At 47.9% G+C, this 15520-nt stretch overlaps 1 protein-coding gene across 1 annotated transcript in view; it reads right to left on the reverse strand.

Moving 5' to 3' along the window:
- ZFC3H1 (zinc finger C3H1-type containing) overlaps positions 1 to 15520 on the reverse strand; it is an 844920-nt gene that overhangs the window by 207878 nt on the left and 621522 nt on the right. The gene's annotated exons all lie outside the window — the stretch shown is intronic.

Below are 15520 nucleotides of genomic sequence, written 5' to 3' on the forward strand. Positions count from 1 at the left end.
TCGTCACTGCTTCCTGACAATCTCTGGATTGAACTTGTATCTGCCTAGGTTGCCTTGGTTAAGCAGCTTGTGGTGGCGCACGGTAATGCTGTTGATGCTGGTAAGAATGTCGGAAAGTGGTGCAAGTCTGAGGCTGGTATCTCTGGTAACCACCTCGAAAAGAATAGACCCCTCTGCTACGTGCTCAACGAAAGGAGGTCTTTCTATATTGGAGAGTGTCCAAGGCCTTGGCTGCGTCTGTCAGTTTTAATGGCTTTTAAGTTGTCATCAGTATGTTTGCCAAAAGTGCCTCACCATCAAATGGCATGTCCAAAATTTTGCTTTGCTCCTCAGGGCGGAACATTGGTGCCTTCAGCCAACCCTGACGCCGGATGACAGCCGCTCCAGCGAGCTGACGAAATGCTAAGGAAGCCACATCCATAGATGCATCAATTTCTGATGCAGACCTTTCTCATTCTAGAAGGAGCTTTCTTGCTTCGGGGATTTTATAGTCCAGAAGGAGATTTGGACCACATCTGGAGGTCGAATGTAGCTAAAATACTAGAGCCTTAGCAGCACTAACTGTAGCACTTGAAGTGTTTGTAAATCTTTTACCAATGTTATTGAGGCGCCTTCCCTCCTTATTAGGCGGTGCAGTAATGGGTGCTAAAATGTTAATATATATCTGTTGGGCGGCTTGTGAGATAACAGAATCCAGCTTAGGTGAGCATCATTGGGAGCTTTATACTTTGTCAATCCTGGGCAAGACTGGGATAACTGTGGCGGGTTTCCTCGTCACTTTTACACCTTCCTCCCAAATGTGATCTACAATGGGTATGGATCCCAGTCTCTCGATAAATCCTTGAAATCAAAGATAAAAAAACAGTCAGATTACTTGACTGTCAAAGACAATTGAAAACGTGAAGCTGCTCTTTCTATTAGCTCGTGGAACCCGGCAATATCTTCTGGTGGAGACTCCACGGTTTGAGGAGAAGCAGGTGTTGATATAACAGTCCTCACATATTTGCCCATCTTTCTGAGGTGGATTCTCCTCAAATTCTCGGTCATCAGAAGCGTCCTGCAAAACAGTTACCTTCGCAGGAGATGCCGTAGGCAAAGGCTCAGACGTATGTGGAGGTGGAGATAGTGGCAAAGAGGCAGGCAGTGGTGGAGGAACAGCTGCTGAAGAAAAACGTATGCGGTAGTCATGCAACATGTCTTGAAAGTCCTGAACAAAAGCCACAGAAAGGTTGACCATAGGCTCATTAGCTGGCTCCATATATTGAATTTTTGGGAAGATGATATTCTTGCTGACAGTAACCTTCATATTCATCATTTTGATATTTTAAATGAATTTGAGAGGGACTGTGAACAGGGCTAAACATCCCATTATCATCAGATTCCTCAAAATGCTGAAGGTGGCAAAGATGAGACTATTGCAAGATTCTACAAAAAATGCATAGGCGACTGTCAGACGAGAACGTAGTCGAAGGATACATAGGCGTGAGTTGCAACGTCGACGGACACTTTCGACCATGGCAACGGCAGCAGTGTTTATGTTGTGGACAATGACATGACCGGAGCGTATGAAGAAGCTGTTGTCAGCATCAACAACAAATGAAGTCGCAGAGGAGGTAGTCGACGGAACCACCATCGGCGAGGACGCTGCTGACTAGAAGGTTGTCATAGTCGGAATCGCCTTCAACGAGGTAGTCGGCAGCAGTGTCAGAACCATTGTCGTCACAGGAAGCTATAACGTAGTCATATCAGTCATCGCATAGATTTTCGACAAGGTATGTGAAACATGTCCAGAAGGTGATTTTAGGGTAGACGGTGACCCCGATTTGAACGCTGTCAGCAATAGAAGCTTTCCTGAGACTGTTCTTTTCATGGAAGTTTCTGAAGATTGTTTTTCCTTTTTATGGCTTTTCTTTTCAGTAGTAAATGAATGCTTTCCTTTTAGTGAGCTGCATGCATCTTCCGGACTAGACTTTTTAGAACCCTTTTTCATGTAAACTTCAGGAGATTCAAGACTTTTCTCTCCTTTTGGATGTTTCCTGAGAAGCCTGTGAGGTAGAGCTCGCCTCATCCTCAGAGATGACGTTAGATTTAGTTCAGTCTCTGAAACCCAATCGACAACCTTCCCTCTCTGTCCTTAAGGGTTTTGGCTTAAAGAGTCCTTCAAATTTTACATTCTTTTACCTTATATTGAGGGTAAAGGCAGTAGACAGTTTTTATGTGGAACCTCATCATGCAGTCTCTTACCACATGATCCACACAACCTCAAGAGTCCTTTCTTTGAATACAACATTTTGAATAGAAATCTAGAAGTTTCAAGAGAAAAAAACTGAGCAGAGCTCAGGGAGACTGCCTTTCACAAGACATGCGGTTGAAAATCTAAGGAACCTAGCCTCTCTTGGGATTGTTCTAGAGGGTGCCGACGCCGGATTGGCTGCTATTTAAGTTTGGTTCTTTTTTACAAAAGAAAATGAATAGGCTATTGCAGTGACTGTTCATTGCATTGTAGCCTATTGTAGCATTATCTACTGCTTTTAAATGTATACCGTGGTACTCCCACTATGACAACAGGAATGATTTAAGCATGTGAGTCTATGAAAGATCCAATACTGGAGTAATCGGTTCATGACCCACCAGTGGATTGTGACTCATGCTCTGGGAAACACTGCTCAAAAGTATTTAACTTTGTGTGATTATTAAAGTGCCTGTTTACTATTTGTTATATATAAACGCAGCACACAAGGGAGAGCAACATGGGGGTTTGTGGAGAAGCACACCAGTGAGAATGCAAAGGGGAGCAAGTAATAAATCTTGGGGTGGGAGGGGAATCACAAGACACAGCTTGCATTACAAGAGAGGCAGCAACACTGAGTGCAGGGCGTGGCTATTTAGGGAGGGGAAAAGCAACACAGGTGGGGGCATAAGAGCACACAAGGGTTAAAACATCTTAGCATGAGAAAAGCACACAAGAGTACTTACAGCAAACAAGGGCAACAGCAATATGGGAGCACGGAGAACAGAAGCACAAGAGAGATGGCAAACATGTATTTTCATGGAGTGTGTATTTCTACATGCAAATATATATTGTGAGATTGTGTATTGGCCACTGTAGGAAAGTGACTGTATATACTGCTCCCAAATAGGTACAGCGTGTACAGAGTCCCCAGAGGCTTGGCAGAGGCTAAAGTTAGATATAACCTTCCTCTCTAAAGTGGTAGCTTGGTCGAGCAGTAAGGCAGTATCAGAAGACAGTGTAAAGCATTTGTTGTACACACTCAGCAAATAGTCTCACACACTCAAGAACTGAACTTTAGGCCAATGGTTTGTATATAAAAATATATGGTTTTATTTTAGAACCAACAATAGGTATCAAAATATACTTTCTCAGAATGAGATGCTTTAGTTAAATACTTTCCAATAGGCAATAGACTTTTGAATGCAATAGTTACAGTTTGTTGCAATTGGCAACACAATTTCAAACACAATATTACATTGAGCTCAATGGGAATTTCAAGTTAAATGCAATTAGTTTCTTTAAGGATTACTTTTCTAACTCCAGGACTGGATCCTAGATTCAGTCCTGGGACAGTTCCACGAAACAGGTGAGTAAATAAGTTTTAGTTACTGTTGTGATTTGTAAGCAATTTTTTGGTATTTTAACAGTTGACACTTAAAAACTTTCTAATAGAATCGCCAATGTTATCCTATGGAAGGAAATTCACTTAGCAGGTAAGTGGGGTTACTTTATCTAGGGGAGTGTTGGATCCTGGATCCAGCACTAGTGTAACACCTGTAAGCAGTTGAGAGAATGAGTTTAGGTTATACAGGCGATTTTTAACGAATATTTGTAAGTGTGCAAAATCGACACTTCGAAGAAATTTCACAGATAAACAGTCAATGGTTTCCAATGGAAGAAAATTCAGTTAGCGGTAAGTATGGTTTTAATTACTTTTCAGGGTCAGTGCTGGGCACCAAGATCCAGCACTGGGATCTCTCCTGATAGCAGGTGAGTATTTCCGTTTTCGTTACTCAGTTGATTTTAGGTGATTATTTTAAAGTTTAGAAACTCCACACAGAAGAATTTTCAAGTGAAACCAGCCAATGTTACCATATGGAAGAAAAGTGAGTTATCGGCTTTTGGGCAAGTACTCGGCTGGCAGAGTTAAGGTTCTGGGCATAGACTCAGCGGTCGCCCAGGGTCAGGTAAGTACAGTTGTTACACCCTCAGCGGCACAGGGGCAGCCGGGTGCAGAGTGAGTTAGGCCCAATGTTATCCTAGGGGAGGCAGGGGACCTGTGGTTGGTGGCTGCTGGCTAGCAGGCCACGCAGCTGTGGGAGCTGGGCTCCTGGTCATTTCTTCAGGGCAAATGGGGAAGTAGGTTAGAGTAGGAGTTGCACTGCCAGGGCCACTCGGGAGGCAGGGGACCTGTGGTTGGTGGCTGCTGGCTAGCAGGCCACGCAGCTGTGGGAGCTGGGCTCCTGGTCACTTCTTCAGGGCAAATGGGGAAGTAGGTTAGAGTAGGAGTTGCACTGCCAGGGCCACTTGGGCGGCTGGGTGCAGGGTGCTTTTGAGTTGTCGGGCGCTCAATGGATTGCAATGGAGAAGCTCAAGAACGAACAAAGGCTGCAAGCTCGGGGCGAAGATTCGTCAGCAGCGACCACCACTTCGAGAGGTAAGTTGGGTAGTTGGAGGATAGGTAGGCACCCAGGAGTTGGGCACAGTGGGCCGCATGGCATCAGGTGCAGGGGTGCCTTTTGGCGTCGGGAAATCTTACCCACTGCTGGTTGCGGTTGGAGGGGTCCCTGGTTCTGAGGCTGCAGGCGTCGTCAGGAGCGTGGAGGTGGGCCCTTGGGTGCTGGATTTGGGGTCACAGTCACCGGGGGGGGGGATGTCCTCGTGGTCTTGGTCCACTCTGACACAGGCCAGGCTTGGCAGGTGCAGTGTTCGCGGTTCCTGGCTGATGCCAGGGGTCAGTTTCTTGCTTTGAGCAGTACCACTGCTCGTTGGAGTCCCAGATGCTTAGAGTCACAAGGTAGCCAGGTCCTCCGGGGTTTGAGAGGTTGCTGGCCACAGGAGATGCCGGGATTTAGCAGGAGCAGGTTCCAGGGTCGACAGGCCGGTACGGCTGGGGCCAAAGCAGTTGGTGTCCTCCTCTGGTTAGCAGCTGCACAGCAGGTCTTCTTGATCTTCTTTGCTGTTTCAGAATCTGGATCTGAGGAAGGAAGGTTCAGGGTGCCCCTAAATACTAGATTTAGGGGTGTTACAGGTAGGTAAAGGGCCCTGTCGACTGTTTAGTTCTGCGGTGAGTGGGTGAGTGTGTGTGTGAGTGAGTGAGTGAGTGTGTGTGTGTACACACAGGGCCTCTAAGGGTGGCACAATAAGTGCTGCAGCCCTTAGGGGCCTTCTCTGGTCCCAATACCCATGGTACCATTTACCAGGGGCTGACCTGTGGCCAGAGATGCCAATTGGGTTTAGGCTGTCATGCAGTTTTAGGGAAGACACAGGCCCTGGGTACCTGATAGGCAGGAGCCCAGGGCACACTCAGTCAAAGTACATCAGCAATTCAGCAAAAAGTGGGGGGCATACCATGCAAGAAAGATGGCACTTTCTCACAGCCATTGATTCCATTTTGAATGTTCATTTTGTGCTCTTGCAGGATTTCATTTTGTGCCTTCTAGCAGCTTCAGAGAGGAATGTTTATTTTATCACAGCACAGAGCAAAACAGCCTTGCTTGGAACAGAACGTGTGGGATGTGTGTTTGAAAGCGTAAGATGAATTTACTTCTCTGTGTCCGAGTCAAAACACTGAGGTATGGCCAGCTTCCTTCTTGACAGACAAAGACAGTTACGGTCAGCCTTGGTTTTTGCAATAGATGAAGGGAGGGGGATTTTCTAAATATCTCCTCTGTGTAAGTAAAGGTATTAAAGACAGTAACTTTTGGCAAACAGACAGAAGCTCGCTTGTGGGGTGGACGCACCGTCGGATATTTTTGGTGTTTCCAGATTGAGTCTTCTGGATGATTGAAAAGGGCTTCTCAGTCAAGCTGACCCGAATGATGTGTCTATAACAATAGGTGATGTAATTTTATATACTGGATTATTCATTTTATATAGTTCATGAGTTCATGTCTTGCATTTGACAGTGCTTATTCCTGGCATTTGACAGTGCTTGTCTCCTGTATTGGACGTCCATTATTTGTTTTACTGTTACCTGGTTGCGTTTTGTCTCATTCATTTGACAGTTGGATTACTTGCGAGTGTTTTATTACTTGCTTGCACACACACTATATATGGAATATGCTACTTACCAGTATGCATCTGTTCTTGGCATGTAGAGCTGCAGAGTTGTACACTTAGCATAGATCGCCATCTGGTGTTGGGCCCGGATGTTTGCAGTTTGTTTTTCTTCTTGGACAGTCTTTGGAAGTCACGAGTTCGGTGACTCCTCCTTCGGTCCGTACTGCGCATGGGCTTCGGCTCCATCCTCAGATTGTTTTTCGCCAACAGGGAAATGATGGAGCGTAGTAATAACAGTGAGAAACCCATGTGTGTTGTATCTAAATAAGATGTACTGGAACGGATACAGGTAGCCGGGGAGGCGGGTGGGCGTGTGCAACTCTGCAGCTCTACATGCCAAGAACAGATGCATACTGGTAAGTAGCATATTCCGTTCGAGGCATATGAGCTGCAGATTGTACACTTAGCATAGATTATAGCATGCTCTAGTGGTAGGACGTCTGGCTTCCATGATGATGTTCATGCAATCAGGGGGAAGGTTAAGGTATCCGAATTCTAAGATTTCAGGAGCCAGATCGCCAGGTTGAGCTGAGCTGGGTCCGGGTGCCTGATTTCTCCATGGTTCTGGGTTAGGAGGCATGGGGATAGGTGCAGTTTTTGATGTGGTACCACTGACAGTTGTAGTAGCGTGGTGTACCACGGCTGCCTGGCCCACGTCGGAGCTACTAGAATGAGTGTGAGGGAGTGTTGTTGTAGCTTCCTTACCACTAATGGAATTAGTGGGAGAGGTGGAAAGGCGTATGCAAATCTGCCTGACCAGTTCATCCATATCGCATTGCCCTTGGACAATGGGTGTGGGTATCTGGCGGCGAAGCTTGGGCATTTTTTGTTTTCGTGGGTGGCGAAGAGGTCTATCTGAGGATGCCCCCACTGTTGGAAGAATGGGTGAAGAACTTGTGGATGCAGTTCCCATTCGTGTAGTTGTTGCGTTTGTCTGCTGAGCAGATCTGCCATGGTGTTTTGTACGCCTGGAACGTGCTGTGCCAGGAGAAAGATGTTTTGGGGAATTGCCCATCTCCATATGCTCTGGGCTAAGCGGGAGAGCTGGGGAGAGTGTGCCCCCCCTGTTTTTGGATATAATACATTGCAGTCATGTTGTCTGTGCGAATGAGGACTGCTTTGCCCGAAATCTGTTTTTGGAAAGATTTTAGGGCTAGAAAGATCGCCAAGAGCTCCAGATGGTTGATGTGGAGCGATTTTTGCTGTGGCGTCCATAGACCTTGCATTGTGAGGTGTAGGAGGTGCGCTCCCCAGCCGGAGAGCGATGCGTCCACTGTTAGAATCACCTGAGGAACCGGGTCCAGGAACGGCCGCCCTTTGGAAAGGTTTGTGGTGTTCCACCACTGCAGAGAGTGATGTGTGCGGCCGTCCACCAACACCAGATCCATCAGCTGACCCTGGGCCTGGTTCCACTGTTGTGCTAGGCACTCTTGAAGTGGACGCATGTGGAGTCTTGCATGGGGCACTATGAAGATGCAAGACGCCATAATTCCTATGAGCTTCATAAACACTCTTGCTGGAAGAGAGTGTTGGGGAAGGAATGTTTTGCGTAAGGCTTGAATGCTTGTGATTCTGGCTGAGTTTGGATAGGCAATACCTTTGGAGGTGTCTATAGTGGCCCCGAGATATTGCTTGGTGTGAGATGGTATGAGGTGGGACTTTTGGTAGTTCACCGTGAAGCCTAGCTGGTGGAGCAGTTGGATGGTGCTGTTTGTATGTTGCACACATTGGTGGTAGGACGCGGCTTTTATCAGCCAGTCGTCTAAGTAAGGGAAGACGTGAATATGTTGACGTCTGAGGTGTGCTGCTACTACCGCTAGGCATTTGGTAAACACCCGTGGTGCGGTGGTGACCCCGAAGGGGAGAACCGTGAATTGGTAATGTTGCCCGTCCACCACGAACCTGAGGTATTTCCTGTGAGAGGGGTGTATTGGAATGTGAAAGTATGCGTCTTTCAGATCCAAGGTTGTGAGAAAGTCTCCCTGACAGAGGAGCGGGAGGACTTGTTGTAGGGTGACCATGTGGAAATGGTCTGAATGTATGTAGGCATTTAGAGGCCGGAGGTCCAGAATGGGCCTGAGGGTCCCGTCTTTCTTTGGTATTAAGAAATATAGGGAGTAGACCCCTAGATTTTGCTGATTGACGGGGAACTGCTCTATAGCGTGTTTTTGGAGGAGGGAGAGTACCTCCTGTTTGAGCAGTGTGGAATGTTCTTGAGACATTGGACGGTGCCTTGGTGGGATATTGGGTGGGGTAGATGTTAGCTCGAGACAGTACCCTGACCGAATGATTTGGGTCACCCATTTGTCCGATGTTATGGACTCCCATGCGTGGATAAAGTTTTGTAGTCTGCCCCCGACCGGAGTGGGATGGTCTGGGGGGAGCGGAGGGAAGTCATTGTGTGGGTGGGGTGGCAGAACGGGTGGTGTTAGTTTTGCCCCTGCCCTTATTGTTGTTGCCTCTGTAACCACCCCTTTGGTTGCCCTTTGAAAAGGTATTTTGAGGAGGGGACTTGTAGGAGGTAGAGGCGCTATCGGTGGAGAAGCCTCTGCCTGTGCCACGAAAGGAGGAGCGTCGAAAGGAACGTTTAGAGGCTTGTGTTTGGAGTGCCCCCATAGACTTTGCTGTGTCTGTGTCCTTTTTCATCTTTTCCAACGCTTCGTCTACCTTTGGCCCAAAGAGAGTTTGTTGGTCAAAGGGGTGATGGAGTATGGACGCCTGGACTTCAGGCTTGAACCCTGAGATCCTGAGCCAGGCATGGCAACGAAGCAGGACACTGGTATTTATGGCTCTAGAAGCAGTGTCGGCTGCATCGAGGGCACATTTAATGGAGGTGTTTGTAATTAGTTTACCCTCCTGTATTAGTTCATGAGCCCTACGCTTGTGTTTCTCGGGAAGGTGCTGCATAAGAGCCTCAAGTTCGTCGTAGTGTGCTCTGTCATAGCGCGCAAGTAGCGCTTGTGTGTTTGCAATGCGCCACATGTTTGCAGCTTGAGAGGCGGTGCGTTTGCCAGACGCGTCTAGGAGTTTGGATTCCTTGTCTGGCGGTGGGGCTTCTCCTGAGGACTGGGAGTTAGCCCGCTTTCTAGCTGTAGTGACAACTAGGGAATCTAAGGGAGCAGGGCCCTTAATGTATGCAGGGTCTGTGGGTGCCGCCTTGTACTTTTTCTCTATTCTAGGGTTTAGTACCCTGGCCCTGACAGGGTCTTTGAACACCTCTGCGGCATGCTTGGTGACACCCTTAAGCATGGGTAAAATAGATGTGGATTTGTCCTGTATGTCAAATGTGTCCAGTAAGAAGTCGTCTTCCACTGGTTCACTGTGCATGTCCACCCCATGGTAGTGTGCTGCTCTCTGCACTAAATGATGGAAACCTAAGGAATCCTCTGGAGGAGACGGCCTGGATGGGTATAGGTCGTCCTGAGGCATATCGGGTATATCAGGGTTATTGTAATCCTCCCATGGGTCTGGGGTCCCCGGTGGAGTGGGATCCATTGGGGCGTCCGCCGGGTAATTGTCCGGGTCCCCGTCGTCCGGATCTGGGGACGGGGTCGGAGAGTAATGAGGTAAAGGTGGCGGAGACCTGGGAGGGGGAGGGGGTGGAAGAGGTGGAGGAGGCAGGGGAGGAGGTAGTGGGGAGGGCACTCTGAGGGGAGAAGTAACAGAGTCCTTCCGTTTGGGCGGTGGAGGAGGAGCCGGAGTATCAAGGCGTCTTTTCTTGATAATTAAAGTCAATAGCCCAGTCTTTGGATCTTTGGACAGAGTCTTTTGTAAAGGGTCTGGTGTAAACAGAGCCAATGGTGCCGAATCGTCCGTCGGCACCGATGATTTCGGAACCGAGGGCTTCGATGGTTTCTGTGCGCCATGCTTTTTTGGGGCCTCCGGTTTTTTCGGCGTCGAGGGAGTTTTCGGCGCCGGAGCGTCGGTGCCGACTGATTTGTGTTTGGTCGGCGCCGAGAGTCCAGGCTTCGGCACCGGTGGCTTCGGAGTCGAGCTGGATATTACTTTCTTCGGTGCCGGATGCTGTTTTTCGGCACCGGGCGTCGGCTGGCTCGATCCCGAGCTGCCGTGAGACTTTGGAGGCTTCGACACCGGGCCCAAGGTGGGGTGATAGAAGCTTTGGTCTTGGTTTTGCCCAGGCCAGCAGGCGAGGGTGTAACCTGAGTCTCTATGGTTTTGGGCGCGGGGGTGGGAGGGGGCACAGTACTCACGACCCGCTGCGCCGGTGTGATGTCCTCCACGTCGGAGTCGTCGGCCTCCGAAGCTCTGACGACGTCTTCCTCCTGCTCGGTGTGTATTTGCCTCGAAGCTTCGGCGCCGTCTCCGAAGATGTCCGGTGGAGCTGCAGACGATGAGTGCGCCATGGTGCGCCGAGCTCTTCGATCTCGGATGGTCTTCTTCGATCGAAAAGACTTACAGGCGGGGCAGTCTCTGGCCTCGTGTTCTGGAGAGAGGCAAAGATTACACACCTGATGGAGGTCGGTGTGGGGAAATTTAGACCCACATTTTGGGCACTTTTTGAACGGAGTCCTTTCCATCGGCCGGGACCGTAGTCGAGGAGGGCCCGAAGGCCGGTGCCGATGTACGGGATGGAGAAAGTGCCGCTTCGAGAGATGAAGATGATGATGAAGAAACTCGAAGAAACGAGGATTTTCCGTCGAGGCTGGAACCGTAGAAGTTCAAAGCCGGAGCACGAAGTATCACATCCGAGCCCGATGGCGGAAAAAAACAATCTGAGGATGGAGCCGAAGCCCATGCGCAGTACGGACCGAAGGAGGAGTCACCGAACTCGTGACTTCCAAAGACTGTCCAAGAAGAAAAACAAACTGCAAACATCCGGGCCCAACACCAGATGGCGATCTATGCTAAGTGTACAATCTGCAGCTCATATGCCTCGAACATATATGTTTGTAAACATACATACATACACACACACACACACACACACACACACACACACACACACACACACGTGCAAGTTTTATCTGTTTCATTTGACATCTGGGAAAGTCTTTGTTAGAGTGTTGCTTTAATAAAACCTTATGCTTTGTTTTGAAACTGCCTTTTGAAGGTTCATTTGCCTCATAGTGTGATTTCCGAGTCTCTTTTCCAAGTGTTTCCTATTGCTTTGCCAAGTGACTCCTTTTGGGAGTGCTGAATTTCTTTTATTTTGGAGTGGAAAGCAAGACCGAGTGCTTAAACAAAAAGAAAAAAAAAGTAGCTCTAAAATGACGAATATAAGCCAGTCAATTAAAAATATGGGAAAGACAGACGCAAGATTCATGAGCTGGAAATCAAACAGGCACATGAGTGACAGGAAAGCCAACCAATTGTTAAGCATTGGTTGGCCTTCAAGTCCTTATATGTTCTTTGTAAGCCCATAATGTCTTTTCCAACCTGACCAATGCACCGTCTGGTAGGCAGCCCTAAAAATCATCTTGCTGGACAAATCTCAAAAGTCCAAAGAGCTATGTCAAAGTCAATTTTGATGGCCAAATTGGCCGAAATAAAGAGAGTACAGAGTAAAACAGAAAGGGGAAGAAGGGGAAAAGGGAAGGCAAGTAACATTTAAAATCCATTTGTATACACATGGCAATATTTTCGTACAGGCAAAAATACCCGCTCTAAAAAATTTAAAAATGCGTCAGGTTCCAGACACTCATTTCAAAAACATTACGGCTAGCAATCAATATCGATTAATTTACGCCGCTTACACCACATAGCTAGCAAAAATTTAGAGAGTGCAAAAACATTAGGGCTCGATGAACTAGATTTAAAAATTCTAAAAGCATTCAGGCAATGTTTAAAACCCAGATTTCTGCACAATGGGATCAGCCAATATTTTCTTGGCTTGGTATATGCTGGACAAAAGAAGAGAACATGAAGCTCATCTTCTGAATCGCAGCTACAGCCCGGACAAGACTTATTAGAGGAGGCCGTCGACTTGCTTGTGACAGCCTTGAGGGGTAGAGTGCCATGTCGCCATTGGATAAAAAGTTTACGCGCTAAAATCGGGAAGACAACATCCATGAAGTCCTCAAAATAATAAGAATTTTTAAATTATAAAAAAGAATTAGTGAGGGAACCCACATTACGGGCCGTGATTAAAAGTTCCAACTTTTGCCCTTTGTAAATTTTGGTAAACATCTTTCGTGATATCCGGCCACATGCCCTATCTGGGTCTTCCCACATGGATTGTAGTCCTAGACTTAGAAGTTCACGCTTAATAAACGGAAGCCAGGGGATTTTGCTTACACAATTGAAACTAAGGATCTGTTTAAGTTCGTCCCTATAGTTTACAAGATCTGGAGTGGTCCATAGTCTGTGCCAGAACCTTAAGGCTTTACAGCTAGCTTGTTTGCAATAGGCGACAGTCCCAGGTCTAACCTCAGCGGTATTAGTGGAGTACTCTGAGGAAGCGATAATAATTGCCTTGTAAATTTGGACTCAACTTTAGTAATTTCAGGGGCAGCACAGTGACCCCAAAGCTCACCCCCATAGAGAGCAGCTGCCCTTGCTTGCGTCTTACAGACCTCCAGGGCAGGACTCACTGGTCTAAAGCTTGATGAGTTGGAAACCTTTAAGATGGCACCCGACAGCTGTGAAAGTCTTATGTGGGATTTGGCCTTTTGCGGACCCCATGACAAATTTTCATGAATTGTAACACCCAGGTACTGGAAGGTCGTAACCCTTTCCAAGCATACATCACCCAGTGATGGATTAGCGCGAGTATACACTGGCGGGTTTAAGATCATGAATTTTGTCTTTTCAGCGTTGATCTCAAGGCCTCTGCTCCGACAGAAGTCCCCAAAGCCGTTCAATATCCTCTCAATCCCCATGGGAGATTTGGAGAGCAGGAGGGTGTCGTCCACGAACATAATCGCCGGCACCCTCCTGCCAGCCAGTCTTGGTGCGTCATTGTCAGGGACACTGTCCAGATGAGAGATTACCCCGTTGACATAAAGGCAGAACAGGGTCGGTGCTAAAACACAACCCTGTCTCACCCCCCTGCCAACGGGGAACCTTGGTGACAGCGTCCCATTCTTGCCACAGTGAACCTGGGCAAAGTTCCCCTCATGCAATCTCATGAGTAGCACTAAAATCTGGCGCGGGAGGCCTAGATCCTGGAGGACAGCCCACAGTTTCCCCCTAGGAACAAGGTCAAATGCGGACCGGAGGTCCACGAAGACCATATAGAGGCTCCCACCCTCTACCTTTACCGTCTTCCAGTACAGTAGGATCAGTCGGAAGATTTGATCCATAGTGGACGTACTCCTTCTGAATCCCGCCTGGAAGGGGCTCAGTGCATCTTGATCCTCCATCCACGTCAACAAATGATCCAGGACCAGTCTTGCAAATATTTTTTGTTGGACGTCGATTAAGCGGATTGGCCTGTAATTGACCAGGAGCAGAGGTGACCCCTTCTTAAATATCGGGACTATCTCTGCCCCCAGCCAAGTACTGGGAATTTCCATGCCTCTCGAGATAGCGTTAAATACGACAAGGAAATAGGGGCCCCAGATTTCAGGTTGATGTCTAAAAAGATCCCCCGGTAATTTATCAAGTCCCGGGGCCTTTCCCACTGAAAGTTTGCCTATTACACTTATCACCTCCCCCAAGTTAAACTCCAGGGGCTCCTGCTGATCTTCTGGGACTTTTGAGTCGGGCAAACTACACAATGCGGCCTCCCCCCCATATAAACCTTTAAAATGTGCCTCCCATGCTGATGGCGCAATATTCAGTTCAATAGCAGATTTTAGGTCACCCGAACCATGGTTAACAAGTGACCAAAATCTGCGCGCATCTTTTGTGTCCAGGGCTACCTTTAGGTTCATCAACCTTTCCATGTCACATTCTTTTCTTGCATGCCCCATGACCTCTTTGTACTGCAATCTGTAATCTCGTTTCGCCATTGTGCTGTGCCCTGCCTTAATTGCTATAACAAGATTACTCTTTGCTCTCCTGCATGCTGAATTGTACCAGGAAGAGGCAGGTTGTCTGGGCCTTCTCGTGGGAGCCTGGGGGTAGAAGACTTCAGCCAGGTTATTGGCCAAATCTGAATGGATTACACTAAATTCTCCATTGAGGTCACTGGGAACATCTTGGGAGATTAGAGTTTCGACTTTCAGGAGTCGTGGTAGAACTATGTTGTAGACTTTAGCTAAGTTCTCTTCCGAACCCACTATTCTCCCCCACTTTACCCTATGCCTGTTACTTGATAAGATCAGACCCAGACCCTCATCTCCTCCTCCTACATTAGGTGAGCCTGTTTCTTGTTGGCCTGGATTCACCAACTCCAGGCGTAACGCGTTGTGGTCACTATCAACCCTCTCAACTACCCTAAAATCAATGAGCATCGACCACATTCGGGTTTCCACCATGATGTAATCGATCCGGGACTCTTGCCCCTTCTTGTTATAGGTGCATACTGACGGGCTATCGGACACTGAACGGCCATTACAAGCCCTAAGGGAATTGTTTAATACAAGGGCTGTGATCTGAGTAGCCAATGGGGACCACACCTTAGGGCGTTGGGACTGACACTGAGGGATCGCCCAGTAGTCATCCTCTCCCATGAGCGCACCTTCGCTACTTCCAAAAAAAGGCTCATATTGGCAATTCACATCCCCTGCCACCAAAAGCCTAGAATCCCCTGGCTATGTACTCAAGAATTGGGATAAATCATTGATTGTGAATGACTCAAGCCCTATCCGAACTGGCCGCGAGTAGACATTCACAACCGCCAGTCCATAGCCATTGGGCCATTTTAGCACTAAACACTGCACATCCTCTGAATGGGTGGGCATATTTTCCACCACGCAAACCAAGTGAAGAGCAACCCATATAGCCAATCCCCCAGAAGGTCTTCCTTTCCCTCCCCACCTTGCAGGTACATGATAAGTGGCAAATGCCACTCTTGAGTGTTCCTACCTGGCCCAAGTCTCCTGGAACAAACAAAGTCCATCTGGTCTACCAGGGCACCCCACTCTGTGCAATGTAGCTTGTTTGTTATACCCGCCACGTTCCAGGACAGTATTTTAATTGAAGTCAGTGCCGTGGCTGCTTTGGTTACTGGAGCACTTCCTAGTGTCTCACCTACACTCTGTGCCCCACAATCAGGTTGAGCTTGGTGCTATGACATAACTGATCTGCATAATCAAACAAGTAGTCTGATTTTCTTGTGGCACACTGTAAAAAACAAAAAGTCAACCAACTCCTCAAATC

Source organism: Triturus cristatus, chromosome 4_1 (assembly GCF_964204655.1).
Source record: "Triturus cristatus chromosome 4_1, aTriCri1.1, whole genome shotgun sequence".
NCBI classification, from domain to species: Eukaryota; Metazoa; Chordata; class Amphibia; order Caudata; family Salamandridae; genus Triturus; species Triturus cristatus.